The sequence below is a fragment of the Python bivittatus genome, unplaced genomic scaffold (assembly GCF_059951505.1).
Source record: "Python bivittatus isolate LINGU-HERP-01145 unplaced genomic scaffold, Pbiv_v1 ctg000350_np1212, whole genome shotgun sequence".
Lineage (NCBI taxonomy): Eukaryota > Metazoa > Chordata > Lepidosauria > Squamata > Pythonidae > Python > Python bivittatus.
The window spans coordinates 36,558,759-36,577,430 of NW_028277074.1; the positions used below are offsets into that span (position 1 = coordinate 36,558,759).

The 18,672-nt window shown below is 37.7% G+C and overlaps 1 protein-coding gene across 6 annotated transcripts in view; it reads right to left on the reverse strand.

Annotated features, from left to right (window-relative positions):
* TBL1X (transducin beta like 1 X-linked) overlaps nucleotides 1-18,672 on the reverse strand; it is a 130,952-nt gene that overhangs the window by 91,365 nt on the left and 20,915 nt on the right. The gene's annotated exons all lie outside the window — the stretch shown is intronic.

Genomic DNA, 18,672 nt, shown 5'->3' on the forward strand with positions numbered 1-18,672 from the left:
TATCAAGTGTAGCTTTGCACATAATCACACATGTGGATGCAGATTCAGTATTATTTGGGAAAGAAAAAATCAGAAGTCATCACTGAACCATTTTACATATTCACCATAAACAGCTGCTTTCTCTTGACAAGAACAGGAAATAACTGCTTCTTATTACAATTGTTACTATTTATATTAGAAAAATGTATTCTTGCCAATTTATATACAGGTAGTCATCAGTTAACGACGATAATTGGGACTGAAATTTCCACTGTTAAACAATGAGGAAGTAAAGCGTGATCTCATGTGACCACATGGCTTAGTGACAACAATCCCGGCACTCCCCGTTGCTTCCTCATTGACTTTGTGGGAAGCCAGCAGGGAAGATCGCAAATGGTGATCATGTGACTGCTGGATGCTGCAACTGTCGTAAGTGTGAGCCAGTTGCCAAGCACCCAGATTGTGATCTGTGAAATACTACCTGCAGCCCTGTTGTTTCTGGTTTTTCTACATAAGTAATTTGAATGAATGAACAAAAGTGATGCAGATAGCTTAGTATTACATGAAAACCTAAAACTGGGTCTACTGTGACTAAACAAGCCAAGATTGTATGACTCGGCAGTGGTCACTAGCATGCAGCCTACTCACACTACAGTTTTAACAAAGCAAGATTCATGGCTTCAAGTGAACTGCATCAGTGACATTTGTGTTGGTTACAGATAAGCAAAACAGGGACGCATTCCCCTTTAAACAGTAAGTTTAGTTTCTACCATCATGCTCTTGGTATCACTATAGCAGTGTACAGGAAAATAGGAAATAACATTTAATTGCTCCGCTCTTTGGAACTAACTATTTCTGTAGTTGCAGAGCCTGTGGAAAAGGCATAACTTCAGGATTGGTGAAGAAAAGGATTTTAGACATAATTCTGCACTCATAAATTTTTGCTCCACCTCTTTTACTCCCAAGTATCAGGTTTGGAATATTTATCTCAATTCTACAGCTATAAAACTCTATTTTTACAAACACTAAGCTCAATCAGAGTCAGCCAAGCTGGAGGAAAAAAAAATCATACACATCTTACACACACACAAACACACATGTACAAAGGTACTTATGAAAGACAGTGTCATTCATTAGGAATTCTGCAAGAAGGACTGTATGGCACAGGTCATCACTCCAGATAGCACCTGTGAAATACCAACATTAGTTTTTAAATTACAAATTGAAAAATGGCTCAATCTTCTCACAAGATTCTTGCAAGATTGCAAAACTCTTACATGAGATCTTGGGATAAAATTGCCAAAACAGAATTCCCCAAATGATATTTGATGTATATAATTCAATTAGCAACAATTACCTTTCCTATTAAATTCAAATCAGCATTTTTGCAAAAATAATATTTAAAAAATGCCTGTTGCATTTTGTCTCAGCCTTTAAAAAGAATAGAGCATATATCTACTAATTTCTGAATTAGTGTCACCAACCTACACTCACTAACAGATTCAGAAATTCTCTAGCCAATTAGTTCAGATGTTTAGTATGAAACATACTGTAGATAGAATAATGTGATTTATATAGATCCTTACGTTTAAATGTTCTGATATTCTAATTGTATTTTAAATTGAAAATAAGCCATATCACACTATATGTAGAAAAATATCCTACTTTCTGTCCTTATTGCATCGCACTAAATTAAATAGTTTAATTTAAATAATGCTTATTTAATATATACCAAATCAAAGTAAAAGACAGTGATAAATTTGATTTTCTTGATCAAAGCCCTCTCTGCAAGAAACAGTTTGATAAAAATTGCATTCTGAAAAACCAAGGCAAATTTTCACTTTACAGTACCAGATTTCTTTCTGGTGAATTGATTTTTCTCATTTAGTTATACTGTTCAGTTGTATGCCTGAACAGCTCATTTAGTGAGGTAGGATCCACCACATCAAGGCTTGTGATTTCTACCTTGAGTTCTCCTAATGTTTTCTGGTCAGGCATGTTCAGGCATAGAAGGTATTTCCTGAAGCACATTTCCAAATTAGTGTTTGCATAGCTCTAATAAATAAGCAGATTCATACAGGAGAAGGTCCTTTAGATTCTAAATTAAGGAAGATTATTTTATTAGCAACTGTTCCTTTTAACTGCACCTAAAAATGAAAGACACACTAGTGAAATTTTTATAAGAAGAGACTCACATTCTTCTAATCTCTAGCTTAGGTTTTCACTGACTTGTGTTTCTTCCATGTGTGTTGGGATTCAATTCTCAATATTCTTAGGCAGCATGTTCTTTGGCTATGCTGATTGAGAAGTTTGGAAGTTCCAGTCCCAACATATCTGAACATGCCAAGGTAAGAAAGGTTGCTCCCGTTTAACCCCAACAGCTACTGCATTTTAAGCAAAATACATAACATGATCTACTTCAATGGCATATCCATTCACCTTTCCTGTTTCATGAACCATATCTATTGTCAGCAACTCATTTTTCTTAGAGCAGCATATTGATAAGGAAACATTCTCTAAAGGGCAAATGTCCACTCCTGCTCTCAGCACATCACACTAAAGCTAAAGAGTTTTCAAATAAAGTTGTAAACAAAGTTACACCTCTAGCTTACTTGGTAGCCTGCCACTGCATTCTATGATCATAACATACTTCTGCTGCTTCTGGGGGTAGCAGCTGAGCAATGATAGTTGCTGAAGTTGAATGGTCCAGGAATTAGAAGTTGAAAAACACTGGCACTTCTAGCACTGAAGATGACCCTCAAGGACAACAGAACAGTAGAACAGCTAGGAAAGGATCATGATCTCCTGAGATGATGTCAAAGGATAACTTCTAGTTACAGATTTAAGATTCCTGGTCTTAGACATGTCTGTGTAGTTATGATGTGCAAATTTATATATTTTAAAAGTTGCCTGAATCAAATTTTAGCATAAAGGCAGTGTAACACTGTCTGAGATATTAGAACTGAATGTCAAACTGCACATTCATAATGCATTAACAATTTATTACATTATTTAACATAACTGTTGAACCATGGAACACTTAATAGCTAAAGAATCAAAAGACAGCCTGAATTAAAGTTAGTTCCCCATTCTTAAGTATTTGTTAACATAGTTTGGATCACCACACCCACTGAGTTGTGAAGATGGAAACAAGAGTGCCCTGGAATATCTCTTGGCAGGTACACACTTGCAGTTTAATTGGTTTGGCATGAATAGTAGTACATCTTTGTTTCTTAGCCAAATTCTGGTAACATAGGATTTGTTAATTCTATTCATATGAGCCCCTTTGTAAAAAGTATAACTTGGCAAAGATGAATATTCTAAATTACTACCATGTATGCTTCATGTTTCATATACCTTTAGATAAAGATTCCAGGAAAATATTTCAAAATGTGAGCTTTTATGGACAAAATATATCTAACAATTGTGGCAGGAAGGGCCTCATGTGAAAAAACAAAAACAAAAAACAGGGGAGCCTGATTTGTTTTTCAGATCTGAATTCCAAGCATACATAAATGGAAGAAGACTGTTTATCTGTAGTAGTTGATCTTTAAGTAGTTGTTTGGGTTCCCTGCCTGAGCAGCTCTGATATGGAATTTGCTCTATAGCTTTCAATGTCAAGGAAACAGTGCCAGCAATTCTCCAAGATTACCTTGGTGAATTCTGGAGTAAGGGCAGGGCAATAACCTCTGCAGAGATTCTTTCCAAAGTATAACAAGGCCTTTTTTGTCTCTGTATCATTTTATAGTGATTGTAGTGTGTTTGCACAGATTACCTAAAAACCGCTTCAATTAGGCAGCTGTATTTTCTTATTAGTGGCCTTCAGGCGGTCCTAAATTGAAGTATTAGCTAGCCATATACACAAAGGAACCTTAACTACAAATTGTACTCATACGTATGACACTTATTTATTATATCTTAATGAATTGAAATGAGTATTATGTTTTTAATAGAAGTATTGCTTTTTTTGTTATGTTTCATTATATTTGTATGCTGCTTAGATATTCCCAGTTTAAGGGGCATTAAAAATAAACAAACATTTATCATTTGAATAAGATTTTGGCTTCCATTCATATACTTATCATTTTATGAGATATGGAAGCTATGGGTAGAGATAGGGTAGCATCAGGAAAAAAATCCAAATAGTGATATACCCAGCAATGGTTCACTTAGGTTTATAAATCTTGTCTCCGATATTCACATAAAAGGACAGGTCCATGGTAGTCCATTCTGGATAAGCATTCTTGTTATGGTACTCTGCTGGACAACTTGAGACAATCTATATTTTGCTTCCTAAAACAAAAAGAGCACAGATATAGAAGTACCTCAGCAGACCTAGGACTGAACTTTGTAACTTTTTAAGCCATAAAAGAAAATGGTCAAACAAAAGCCATTACACATGCAAAGATACAATGAAACTACAGATACTTAATTACGGTAAATGGGAGTGGAACTTCTATTGCTAAACGATGCAGTCATAAAGCATGATGTCAAGTGACCACATCACTTAGTGATGGCAATCCTAACAGGCCCCATTGCCGTTGTTAAGCGAGAATTGCGGGTCATTAAGCAAGGACCTCCTCGTGACTTCCTGGTGGCTTCAAGCAAAGTCAATGGGGAAGCTGGCAGGAAGTTGTGAGTCTCAGGCGGCTCGCAAGCAGGCCAGCGGATGGGTAAGTCACAAGTGCAGCCAGGTGGGGGTTGGTTGCTGCTCAGTGTGAGAGGGCATGTAGGTGGCTGATGCCAGGGGTGGAAAGGTACGCATGCGGCTGCTGCAGCGCAAGTGCAGCTGGGCAGTGGTGGCTTCTGCAGGACACAGGAGGGCACGCAGGTGGCTACCACAGCATGGCCAGGCAGAGGTGGCTGCAGCTGGGTGTGGAAGGGCACGCAGGTGGCTGTTGTGGCATGAGCGCAGTGGGGCATGCGCTACAGACTGCGGCAGGAGAGTGCTGCAGGTGGGTACACACTACAGAATACAAGATCCTCAGGATCTTGTATCCCATAGCCGGGGTCCTCAGGAGAAAAAGCGCAGGAGCAGAAGTGACTTACAGGAGTGATTGTGACCTTTCCTGCTAGCTTCCCCAGTGACTTTGCTGCTGGAAAGCTGGCAGGGAAGTCACAAATGGCGAACCTATGACGCAGAATGCTGCAACTATCATAAGTGTGAGATGGTTGCCAAGCATCTGGATCACAATCATGTAACAGTGGAGTGCTGGGATGGCTGGAACTTCAAAGACTGGCCATAAATACCATTCATTCAGCACCATCATAACTTCGAACAGTTGCTGAATGAGTGGTCATTAACTGAGGACTACCTCTATGTGTGTATCTATATTCTATCAGAAAGTAAGCCTTAAGCTAGGTTCCCTGTTGAACAAGGTTTCTGGGTTAGCAAGGATGCTCAATCAAATCTGCATACTAAAAGTCATTTCATGTTGAACTGTGTGAGCAGCCATGCTTACATTTCTCTTTTTCCAATATAGGAAACAGATCTAGAATTAAAATGAGACAGGAATGCTCCTGTGTGAGCTGATGTTCTTGGCTTCTTCTAATGCCTATTGCACTTATGCCAGAAAAAAAAAAGTGAGAGGGATATAACATTTTAAAGACTGCTCTAAGCAAGAAAAATATTGACTGTGTAAATAAACAGAAAAATCATCATATATTCAGGCATGCCAAATAACAGAGAGGAAGAGATGGAGAAAGAAAGAGAGATCTTTGTAGTTACCATTCACTATTTATTTTGTTGAATTCTGGCACCTGTTTTATAATTATAAAACATTCTACAGGTTTTTTTTTTAAATAAAAATAAATTAAATTACTAAAACATCTAATTCTCTTGTTCACAGTTCTATAAAATTACAGGAATTTTAAAAAGTTTAATTCTCAGAGATTTGTTAGAATGAACTCTTTAAAAAGTGCAGTTTATTAAGCAATGATATAATAATTACAGGCTTCAGAGGAACTTTTCATGTCTTGCCAAAGAACATGTGCCCACATACGCAAATCAGAATATTTTTAACTACAAATCAGGGCGATGTTTTCACTTGCCTTATTAAGAGCATGGCATTCCATTCAGGTTAATTTCATTTTATGGGAAAACGTGTGTGATGGGATAACATCAGGGCAGGGATACTACAGAAACCAAATCCTTCATGTGTTCCAAAAAATCTATTACTTTAACCTTGGCAGGAATAAATTCCTGTGAATATTATGACATGCTAACCTCAGCCAAGAATCAAAGCTATATTTTCAACACTCAATAAATACTGTAGTCTAATAGAAAATTTATAGATCACATTCTCCTTTTCAGAGCATGTGTCAGCAAGGATGGGATAATAATTGTAATATCATGGAAATAATGGCTTTTTAAAAAACAGATCTTGTTTTATTCTCATCAGGTAAGGTTTCCTTTCTGTCTACATCTATGATGAACTTATACCCAGCTGGCAAGTAAATCCATCATCTAATGTCCAAGTTCATAGCAAAAACACACATTACATTTATGTACTTTCCAATGATAATGTCCAAAAGTGTTCAATTTAATACTAAAAATCTATGTTAATCATAACATTTGCATACATAAGTGGAATCAGAAAATTTCCTGATAGATCATATCATTTCTACAGCAACTTATCTTGAACAATCCCCAAGCTATTTTTCCTATTCTTTTACTACTGCCCATGATATTGTCTAGATAGTCATGCAAAATACAGGTAGTCCACAAGTTACAACCATTCGTTCAGCAAGCGTTCAAAGTTATGACTGTGCTGAAAAAATGGATGACGATGACCCCAAAGTTACAGCCATTGCAGGGCCCCCTCAGTCATGTGATTGCAATCTGGGTTCTTGGCAACCCATTTGTGCTTATGACTTGTTGCCAAGCACCCCGTGATTATGTGTTCGCCATTTGCAACCTTCCCTGCCCGCTTCCCACAAGCAAAGTCAATGGGGAAGCCGGCAGGGGAGGTTGCAAGTCACTCAGGTAAGTCTCCCCCACCCACCCCGGCCTTTCTTTGCTAGCACGCACCACACCCTCCTCCTCTCCTTCACTTGCATGCATGCACTGCACCCTCCTTCCCCCTTCACTCTCTCGCATGCGCCAGTACCCTCCATTTCATCATCATATACTGATCAGTGAAAAACATGTTTAAACACACATTATTAATGAAAATTAGGCAAGAAATTAATAATGCATATTCATTTTCTTTTCTTTTTTTTCCTGGGAGGTTAGTATCTCAAGCCAAAAGGCTTGATACCATTTTATTGTTTGATTGTATTTGAAAACCCATTTTTCCACCTGGACAAAATATAGGCTTTTTATATCTGTTGTTTTGGAAAAGTCAGATAACATGAAAAAGCTTTAGCAAGCTATATCAAGGTGCCAAAATCCTTTACTGAAATGAACAAGGAAGAGTTTTTTCCCTCTAGCATCAGATCTCCTAAAATGGGCAATGTGACAGACTGCATTCAGCCATGGCTTCCTGCTAGATGCTCAAGTATACTCATGAAACCCCATTTTGTGCTAGCTAGCTGATAAGAGAAACTGATATCAGGAACATAATTTAACTTCTCACAGGAAGTATCACACAGGAAGCAGGGTGCAAATGCTGGGCTGGCAGACCCTCAAATTATCAGAGAAACTGAAAGGAGAAGAAAGAGTATAAGTAGTGGCTGGCAACTAAGATGGACCTAGACAGCTCTGATTATTGAACAGTTATGGATATGTATGAACTCTATAATTTGAAATCACATTCTGACTGAAACCATATTACTCTTCTTCAAACCATATTAACAAATTTATGGATGTTAAACCAAAAAGGGACAATACTGGGGGCATGCCCATATATGTATACAGGGTCTCTGTATCATTTTCTAATCCAGTACAATGAAGCTGACATCCAGTCCTTTTTAAACATAGACATCAATAAGCACATCTGCCTAGCTGAATAATTTACTGCAGAAGATTTTTTTTTTTTTTGAAACAGCCTTTAGTCATGTATTGAGAAACACTATGTTTACTTTGAGTCATTTTGGTCTAGGGATTAAGGTACTAGACTAGGAGATTTGAATTCTAGTCCCACTTTAGACATGAAGCCTGCTAGGTGACTTTGGGCCAGTCACTCTCTCTCAGCCCTAGGAAAGAGGCATAAGCAAACCACTTCCAAAAATGTTGCCAAGAAAACTTCTTGTTTTCTTTTCCTGTCCTGTTACCTTTCCCCCATGTTTTACCTCTATACATTTCATTTCTCCTTTTCTTTACCGTTCTTTCCTTTCCTAGATTAGATAGGCCTTCGATTCACTGCATCTCCATCCTTTTCCTTCCTTTTTTGCTCTTTGTGCTAGAAGGAAGGAGGGGAATGTTATATGTGGTTGGGTATTTGAGTGTTTCTGTTTGAATGTGAGAAAGAAAATGGCTGGTATATACAAATGGAAGATCAATTAGTTTTATATATGGAGTATTCATATACAAGCATGTACAATTTTATTGGGAAAATCTCCAAGACAGTTTTCAGTTCAAGTTGGCAACTAGACTGATAATGGTATGAAGGTGGTCATTTAACAGGGTTTTTATATCTATGCTTTTCGCTTTGACTCTTGGGGGGGGGGTGCTAGTGTGTGTTCCTGTTGGGTAAATGCAATAGTGTTCTGATACTCCTAAAATACAATAAACACATATAAAGTCCCAAGTTTTAAAAAAAAGGGTTTAATATTTGCTGTGAAGGAATAAATGCTGTGTTTTTCATTTAAGAAAAACACAATTTTCCATGTGAACAAGTGTCCTATCTATTTTGAAGAAACAATAAACGGAGAAAAAATAGCTTTAATGTTGTTATTCATTACAATTTTGATGAAGTATTTCAGGAGAAAAGCTAACCATCAGAAATTTATCCTCAGGTTCCTGGAGTTTCAAAGTATCTGAAAGAAAGGAAATCCAAACATCACAGGACTCATACAAGTTGTGCTAATATTTGGACTATCACCCAATTACAACTTCTGTCTCAAGACAATACATTGCACCAATTGATACTCACATATCAATTTTTGCTATTCACTTGAGAGTCTGCGAATTTTCCTGTACAAGAATCTGTGCAATATAATTAATGGCTGCCACCACATTGTAACTGAACTGCAATTAACTATCAAATTTGAGAAACTTGGATTTTTTTTCCCTCCTAGGAAAATTTGCCTCTGATAACTAAAACATATATATGCACATATGCAGAAATATTTACTACATGAATACATTTCCAAATTGCCTAGAATGTAAGTAACAGTATTAATTTACATATGATGACTTACATACTGTATGTCAGTAAGGTTAATGGGGGGATTATTTGTGCTATACCTGCCACTAAAGATTTACAGGATGTACAGTCTACACAGGTGCAAATGACATCATAAGATCCTATAAACTGATCTGATGGGCCATTCTTAAATCCTGTTTCCACAAAGGCCAATCTAGCAACAAAACGAATTACACAAGAATTGCTTGCTTTGCCAGATGGCTACTGACGTAGAAGCTGTAAATGAATCTTACATATCTCTTCCAATGGCATCAATAAGATATAATACAAGATACTTTGGTTCTGCTATAAAAAAGCAGCAATTCAGAATATACCATCTCACATCTAAAACAAGCAAGCAAACAAAAAGATGCTTTACTAAATTTCCAGCCCTTATGAACTATGAGTAATCACAGTTGTATGCATGATTTTCCTCATTGTACATTAAACTACACAGAACACTTTATTTGGGGGTTATATCACTACTATATGCATATTTTGGGGCTATATCACTAGATTACTACCATATACATATATCATTATAATACTACTATACAGTATTCACATGTTCTAATAATTAAGCATCCTCCTTTTAATCAATAAGTGGCAGGCAAAACTTAAATAAAAAAAAACATAATCCCTTGCACTAGGCTTTGACTGGAGATGAAGCAGAACCCATGCAAAACTGTGTATAGTTTTAAATTTCACCAAGGTAGAAAAAAGATCTTTAACTCTCTTTGTCGCTGATTGAAAATCTTTCTTTAAGCTTTAGTATGGGGCCGCTGCTACTCTGCAAAGGGTGGTATGGCGCACCAAGAAGGGGAAAAATGTGGGTTGGATTATTGGATATATGACAGTAAGTGTCTCCTCAAATCAGAAAGATCCTTGGAACCAGTTCATTGTTACATACCCATTTCAGCCTTCTGAATGTGCACTAAAACTGTAAAGTGAATGGCATGGACAAAAACGGGTGTTTGCTTCTGCTTAATCACACTAGAGATTCAGGGAGAATGTCACCCTCCCTTCATTCTTCTGTACAACAAACCTATTTGCTTCTCTTTAAGTGGAAGGGGCTGGGAAAAAAAGATTAAGCTGTGTTTATCTGTACAGATGTCTTTTTATGCTGGGTGACTGGCAGGAACTAGATATCAGGTACTGGCTCAGCCCAGACAATTTTCTTAGTTAGGCAACAGAAGAAAGAAATAATTCTCCTCCCCCCACCCCCAATTCAAACATACACATACTGTACATACTCCTAAAGGGTAACACTGTGTGTGAATGTGCATGTGTTTATGTGCTAATGTTAACAGTTGGGCCTCAGTCTCCTCATCTACTGCCAGACTGACTGAAGAACTCTAGGCTACTTCTAGAGTTGAGGAACCAGCCACTGAGGCAGTCAATCCTTTTTAGAACCTCTAAAAATACAAAACAAACATCTAGAACTGGAACTTCCTTCCCCCCCCCCATTTTAAATTAATAATAGTTTTGATTTTTATCTAATAGCACTGGGGGAATGCAGTGAACAATTATCTCATTGCACTTCCATTGTTTAAAACTTCTGAAAGGTCAGCAATTAGCAATTAGCACTTAGTCCAGCAGAAGGGGCATGTTGCAGACCCCACCAGTCAAGGAATTTCGACTGGTGGGGTCTAGGCAGAGGGCCTTTTCTGCTGTGGCCCCCGCTCTATGGAACAATCTGCCTCCCGAGATCCAGTGTGCCCCCACTCTCATGACCTTCAAGAAAGGGGTGAAATCCTGGCTGTGCCAGAAGGCCTGGGGGGCTCACACCAGTGGAGATGGCTTGTGGGATGATTGACCTTGCCCCCCACCCGGTCATCTTGAATGTTTTTAGTATTTATGTACAGGGTTTGTTTTTATACTTGATTTTTAATGGATTAATTTATTTTAATTTTTATGGGGTATTTTTAATTGTTGATGGGGTTTTTGATCTTAACTGTGAGCCGCCCAGAGTCACCTGTTGGGGGGACATGGGTGGCATACAAATTAAATTAAATTAAATTAAATTAAATTAAATTAAATTAAATTAAATTAAATTAAATTAAATTAAATTAAATTAAATTAAATAAATAAATTTGGTGTCCACAGGCACATCTCCAAGTTTTCTGTTTCACCTGACTTATATTTTTAGAACATTAAAAAAAAAAAGGAAATAGGGAGGAAACATTACACAACAAAATGCTTACTTTTAGTTATCTTTATTTCCAAAAAAAGTAGTTCTAAATGAGTGAGATTTGAAGATACAGTACTATTATCTGAGGTTATGATATATTATAGTGCAGTTTTGAAAAATATATTTGACAGTTTAACTACAAACAATAATAAAATGCAAATGATATAACAAATCTACAGTCTGAAGATTCAATGACAATTTGATCACACTTTCAAATCAATTCAATTGGTATGATGCTGTCAGGCTCAGCCCAAGAACGACGATGAAACAGTTCAGTCCAGTACAGTTCCTTTATTTGCTTATACCGTCTAGACAGCCTTGATCTCCCATACCAGTCTCCTCCTCGCAGATACCTTCCATTACAGATGCATCACATCAAATGCCTTTAAATTAACTCAAATATTTGATGGATTTTTGTGGATGAATACTTTTATTAAGCTGAATTGCAAATTCAAATTAATTTCAAATTTGATTTGGGTCTTTGTAGTTTGCACCTCCCTAAAATATGGAGAAGAGCAAACACTATTTGTATCTTCAAAAAAGGGAAGAGACAAGAACCAGGGAACCATAGACCAGTTAGTCTAGCATTCATTATGTACAAGATTCTAGAGAAATCATACAGAGATTCAAATACCTTTAAACAATGCAGTAATTACAAAATGTTAGCATGGCATAACAGGTTTCCTGACTAACTCCATCTCATTTTTTGATCACGTAACTTACTTAGTAGATTGTGAGAATGCAGTATATGTAATATATCTTGAGTCAGCAAAGAATATAGTACTCATGACATTCTGATTGGCATAAGCTTAATAGTATGAAAATTAACAGTATCTATAGCTGACTTCTCAAAGGGTGCTCATTAGTGATTCTTTCATCAAACCGGAATGAGTTATCAAATCAGATGACGTCCAGATGGCTCCCACTTTGATGACATTCAGGAAGCTAGTAAAAACCTGACTATTATACCAGGCTTTGGAGGAGGATGAAGGTTGCGACCCTGTTGAAGGGGGGAGGCAGTGTTACATGTTGATTTGGCTGCTCCTGAGGTTTTTTTGAGGGGGAAGAGTCTTTTTAATTTTTAAAAATTTTTTAACTGTAAGCCACCCAGAGTCATTGGTAGTAAGGCAGCCTATAAACTGTATAAATAAACAAACAATAAAGGTTCGGTCCTGAGTCCGACACTTCTATTAATGACTGGGATGAAGAGGTTGCAGCAATACTTACCAAATTTACCGATTACAAAAAACTGGCCAAATAATACCACGGAACATGAAAATAAAGTTTGAAACAATCTTGAAAGGTTAGAGATTTAGGAAATATAGGAAAAACACAGGTGCAGGACCTCTGCAAAAGTACAGCGAAAAAAAATGGAATAGTAATTGGGTACAAAATGAATGTACCCATCGGCCCTGACCAGTCCCCATATCATATACTGTGTCCAATTCTGTGCATCACTTTTAAAAGATTTGAACAAAGAGGAATAGGTTGAAATATGAGCAGCATGAATGATCAGAGGACTAGAAACTAAGTCCTATTATGAGAGACTGAAAGAATTGGGAAAGTTAGCCTTGAAAAGAGAGGAGAGATACAAAAGCATCCCTCAAATGCCTTAAAAGATGTTAGAAGACTACTTGTTCTCTACCATTCCAGATTATAGGACACCGAATAATGGATTTAAATTACAAGAGAGCAGATTGAGTGAACATTAAAAAAAATACTAATGTGGACAGCAGAACAATTATTCAGAAAGGTTATGCCTTTCTTTGAATGTATTCAAGCACAAGCTGTAGATGTAGCCATTGGAGATGTTTTAATCTGGATTCCTATACTAAGCAGGGAGTTGTATTTGTTAATTTAACTGGCCCCTGCCAATTCTATGGTTCATCATGGATTACTAATATCTGAACACATTTATTTGCCCTTTGGAAAAAGAGGAACCTTAAAACACTTGCTTGTCAACTTGGATAGCTCCATGAAGACTAGAGTGTGTAGACAAGTCCTGTTTAGACTCAAGACTCTTGATCAGGGTCACCAAACCCTCCAAATGGCTCCCATACCCCCAGGTTAAAGACCATCAACATATCTCACGAATACTGAAAACTTCCAAGAAACCTAAGTAATTAAGAACAGCAAATAATTCAGTGGCGTTTCTTCTCCTGATACAGAAAAATGATACAAAGACCCTTGCTTTCCTCTCTTAGTCACAGATTTATCTGGATGTGATCCAAACAAGCTCCATAATCTTTCCTGCACACACTCCTTTATTCTCTCCGCATACTGTACAGTGAAAAGAAAGAAATGTAATTGATAAGAAATAGGTTCACGGGGTAAAAACTGAAAGAAAACTAGGTAATGCCTGTTTTCTCTTCACATCTCTTACTGAAAGGAAACAGAGGGTGGACAGAAAACAAATAGTAATGATTTTCAGATGACTCCCATGTGTTCAAGTAACATTAGTTAATTTCCAAAGCTTAAACCAGAACTTTTTGCCAACTGATGTCCTCAAAGCTGCTTCGCATACATTTCTCCTAAGCAAAATGAGGGAAAAATGTAAATTGGAAGAAAAAAATTGAAAATGGGAGGGAGGGGTTTTGTTTTCCCTGAAAAACTAGAAAAATAGTATTTTCATTTTAAATAATACATACATAGGTTAAGTATATAAATAAAGAAATATTTAGTATAGAAATAAATGATTCCATATTTGGAATATCACAATTAAATGATAAATTAACATGTGAAGGAACAGTAACCCTGCTATGGCATATATTTCCTAATTTTCATTGTTTCAAATTTTTAGAAATCTTAATTTCTACTCCTAATCCAACAATTATGAGTGAAGTTGCTCCATGCTGGAATGTATTCCTGCACTAACTCAATTTATTATTTTCACTCTTTTTACTCTTTCGGCTATAGATTCAAAATTAAAGTCTAATATTCTTGCCTATTTAAGCATTAGGCTCCATTCAGAGAATAATCACTATTCTTTCCCAAGACTACCCATGCAATTCTTTAGCTTGATGCAGAGTTAAGGATGTAATTAGTGTTAAAGGATGATCATATTACTTATTTTCTTCTCCATTAATTTATCCAATAGTGTTTTTTTTAAACTGCAATTAAACGACACCAATCTTATAGAGTGTGCCCATCTTTAAAGTAATTTGTTTTGCATAAAACGTGAACATGCACTCCCAAATAAGTATGTGAAAAATGTATTTTTCACTCTCTAAGAATAAAAATCATTTTTGCTTAAGGAAATTATCTCAATGAAGAACATGTACATAATTTAGTTTATTTATTAAAACATACTCAATTGTAACGTTATTGTTCCCATAAAAACAGAACAAATAATTCAATACAAATTGCAGTGTAAGAGAAATGAACTGTTGGACAAAGCTGGATCCATTATTGTCATGAGTTCTGAATAATAACTTAGTTACTTGCTAATCCTATCTCAAAGTACCCAGAGTAACATCACGTTAATAACATCTTTGTTATTTTGGAAAGCTTGTGTGGATTTTAAAACGTTAAACTGCAATAAACCCAAAATACATAAATGAAACCTATTAAGGTTTTTTCAGTCAATAAAAACTAATTGGATTACACAATAGCAATGAACCAGAGATAACATATGCTTGTGAATAGCAAAGTTCATAATGGAGTATTCTGACATCTGTAAGTGATGCAGTTTTATTCACTGGACTTACTTTAGACTTTCTCCAGAGAGAGATGATGGCAGCCTCCTTAATATCTGTTGCTAGCATCTATAGTATAGATCTATAGACCCTCTCTACTGCAAGGGTCCCTAGAATAAAACTTTAGTTACATGCAGCAATGGCAACAAAACTGATAAATATTGTGCTTCTCTGCTGCTTCCCTCTTGGAGATGTGCCCTGCAAGGTTTTTTGTGTGGTATCAGCCACAAGCCTGGATGGAGATACAGCCATTGTTATCCAAGAAACCCTGGTGGTTTTCAGAGGTGTTGCTCCACAAATAGGTGGTTGTGTGGCCCTGTTTGTGAAGTTGGGTTATATGAATCAGAAGGGATTATGCTGGTATACCATGCTTTCATGCTGCACACCAACCTCCCTACCTGAGTTGCTTCAGTCTGTGGCCAGGTTGGCAGTGGAATTCCCCAGGCATAAGGTTCTGAGTGATGCTGATGCTGATTAAACTTGTATGCCACCCAACTAAACTGCAGACTATTCAGGATGCAGACTATTCAGCAGTTCAACTATGGCCCTGACTCTGGTCATCTACAGCATGACCCACAATAGGCGTCACGTTAGATATGATTTTTATCTTGGACCAGTGGTGATGTGGAGTTGGAGGATATTACCATCAGTTTCTTGTCATGAACAGATCACTCCTTGTTGGCTTTAGAGTGTTATGAGGCTGCACTCTACCGCAGGGAAACAGGACCTATTTGATCAGAAAGCCAGCCACCAGCTAGCAGCCCTACTTAACGTAACCCAATCCTTCATGAGTAAGAGGATTCAGGTAAAAACCTACAGGAGTCAAGATTATTCTAGATATATGTCAGATAAAGCCATTCACATTTGCTCATGATTGGACTCTAGTTGGACAGGTCGTATACCTGTAGAGGTGACTGAAATGCAGTCATGCCCAGATATCTGGGAAGAGTTTGAACTTCTTGGTCCTGATGAAGTGAACAGTAAAATGAAGTGAAATCCTTGGAGCTATGATCTTGGATACCTGTATTTCTGATCCACATCCCTCTTGATTGTTAAGCACTCCTTGAAGATGACATGTGGCTGGTTCCATGCTGTGGTTAACACTTTGAGGGAGGGGATGCGGATAGTGCCACCTGCTTTGGAAGAGGTGGTTTGTCTGTGCCTTCTCCTCAAGAGGCTATTGCTGAGATCTGCCTTCTCCTCAAGAGGCTTTTGCAGTACTCAACAGAACTAGACAGCTCTTGCCCAGTCTCCATCTTCTTGAGAAGGTGGCTGGCTTGAAGCTCCAGAAGGCCCCAAAGGAAGCAAATTATCTGGACCTTTTTCAGTCAGGATTCAGACCTGGTTATAACACTGAGATGGCACTGATCTTATTGATGACCTTTGACAGGTGCAGGATGGTAGTAGTACATCCATCCTGGCCTTCCTTGATCTCCCAGCAACTTTCTATATCATCAATCATGGAAACATGGATTGGCTCCATGGTTCTCTTTTCTCTGGTGCTGGTTTGTCAGTGTTAGTAAGAAGGGAGTGATCAAGCCCAAGACCCTTCTTTGTGGGGTTTCTCAGGACCCTACACTCTTCCCACTCCTATTTAACACCACAAGCTGCTGTGGGAAGTAATCCACCAACAGAGAGCAGGTATCATAGGTATGCTGATCATACCCAATCATATATCTCTGCCCTAGGCCACCCAATTGACGCCATCAAGGTTCTTTCCCAGTGTCTGAAGGCTGTAGTGGAAAAGCAGATTTAAGCTCAATCGTAACAAGTGTGAAAATGTATGGGTGTTGAGCCCTCCCCCCGATTCAGTGACTATCTTTAGCTCTGAATGAGGTTGTACTGGCTTGGTGAGCAGAGTGGGCTGGTGCACAATTTGGAGGTCCTTTTAGACTAATGACTTCTGCTTGAAGAACAGATGGCAGCTGTGGCTAAGGAGAGCCTTTGCACAGGTATATCTTGTGTGCCTTGCTCAGCCCTGCTCCCAATAAGTCTCACCTTTGTCACCTGTCAATTGGATTACTGTAATGTGTTCTACATGGGGCTGCCCTTGAAGAGCATTTGAAAGCTGCAGCTAGTTTAGAATGCAGAAACACAGGCAGCACAGATATTTAATGATCTGCTCATAGAAAAACCCTGCTTTATGAGCTGCACTGGCTTTTAGTGGGCTTACAGGTGCAGTTCAAGGTGCTGGTTAAGCCCCACATGGCATGGGGCCAGGTTATTTGCAGGATCACCTGTCACTGTCTCTGCTTGCCTATCTCTGCTTGTCCCACCAGAGTAGGCAGGGCTGGCATGCTCTGGGTCCCCTCTATTGGGCAGTGTCATCTTGTGGGACTGAGGAGTTGAGCCTTCTCTGTTGCAGTGCTTGCCCTATAGAACAGCCTCACCTCCTAGAAATCCAGATGGCCCTGGCCCTGCAGCCTTTTTTAAGGTACTGAGGACCTGGATGCTGTTTCAGGAATTTGGACCCGGAGGGTAAGGCAGCCCTGCTGGTTGATCTGATTAATTCTAGCCTTTGTTGACTGGAAGTGGGATAATTTTTAGACCTCAGGTTTATGTTATATTATTATATTATTTTGGTGTTTACATTTTGTATTTTGTGTTGTTTTTGGTTTTAACCACTGCCAGAGTTCCTGCTGTGACTTGGACAGCTGTGTAAGTTGTTTAAATAAATAAATAAAATGAAGGTATGTTTTAATAAGCTAAAACTACTTTTACTAACATGTGAATGGACTGATGAATTTTTGAGACAGGTTTGTTGTCAATCTCCACCCTCATAAATGAACTCAAAATAATTTATCTGCATCACATTGACCAATTTATTCCATCCCATCAGTAGAACAAATAGGTATGGCAGCTAAATGCAATTATTCAAAAATATTTTGTGAATAAGACTTTGTAAACAGACTTTACTTCATAACCCCACATACTGTGCTACACTTTTATGACCAGTTCCAGATAAAACCATTCTTAATCCATCACTCTACAGTGAGATGGGCAGTGACAAATTTGAAATATAAATAAAGACAAATAGATAAATAAACCTTTTGCAGATAATAAACCGCTCAGAGTTGTTGAGAGTCGGGCAGCATACAAGTTTAATAATAAATAAATAAATAAATATTTTAATAAGTTTTATTATTTATTTGATTTGACCACATAATTGGAGAAACCCAAAGCACTTACAACTAAAAACTCCATAGAAACAATCAATACAGAAAATGCTTTGGGGATGTACATAAAACAGAGTTTCAACCATTCATTATCATTGAAAGCCAAGTTTTTAATGTTTTTCTAAAGAAGTGTAGAGATGGAGCCAAACGGACCTTGGGAGAATAGTATTCCAGAGGGGAGGAACAGTAATTGAGAAAGCTCGCCTCTAGGATTCCACAAGAGGGTATTGTTTACTGAATGAGCCCAGAACATGCCTACCTTATGGCATGGGCAGAGACAATTGGAGAAGGCAGTTCCATAAATAACCAGTCTCTGAGACACGTTATGAGGACTTGTGATCCTT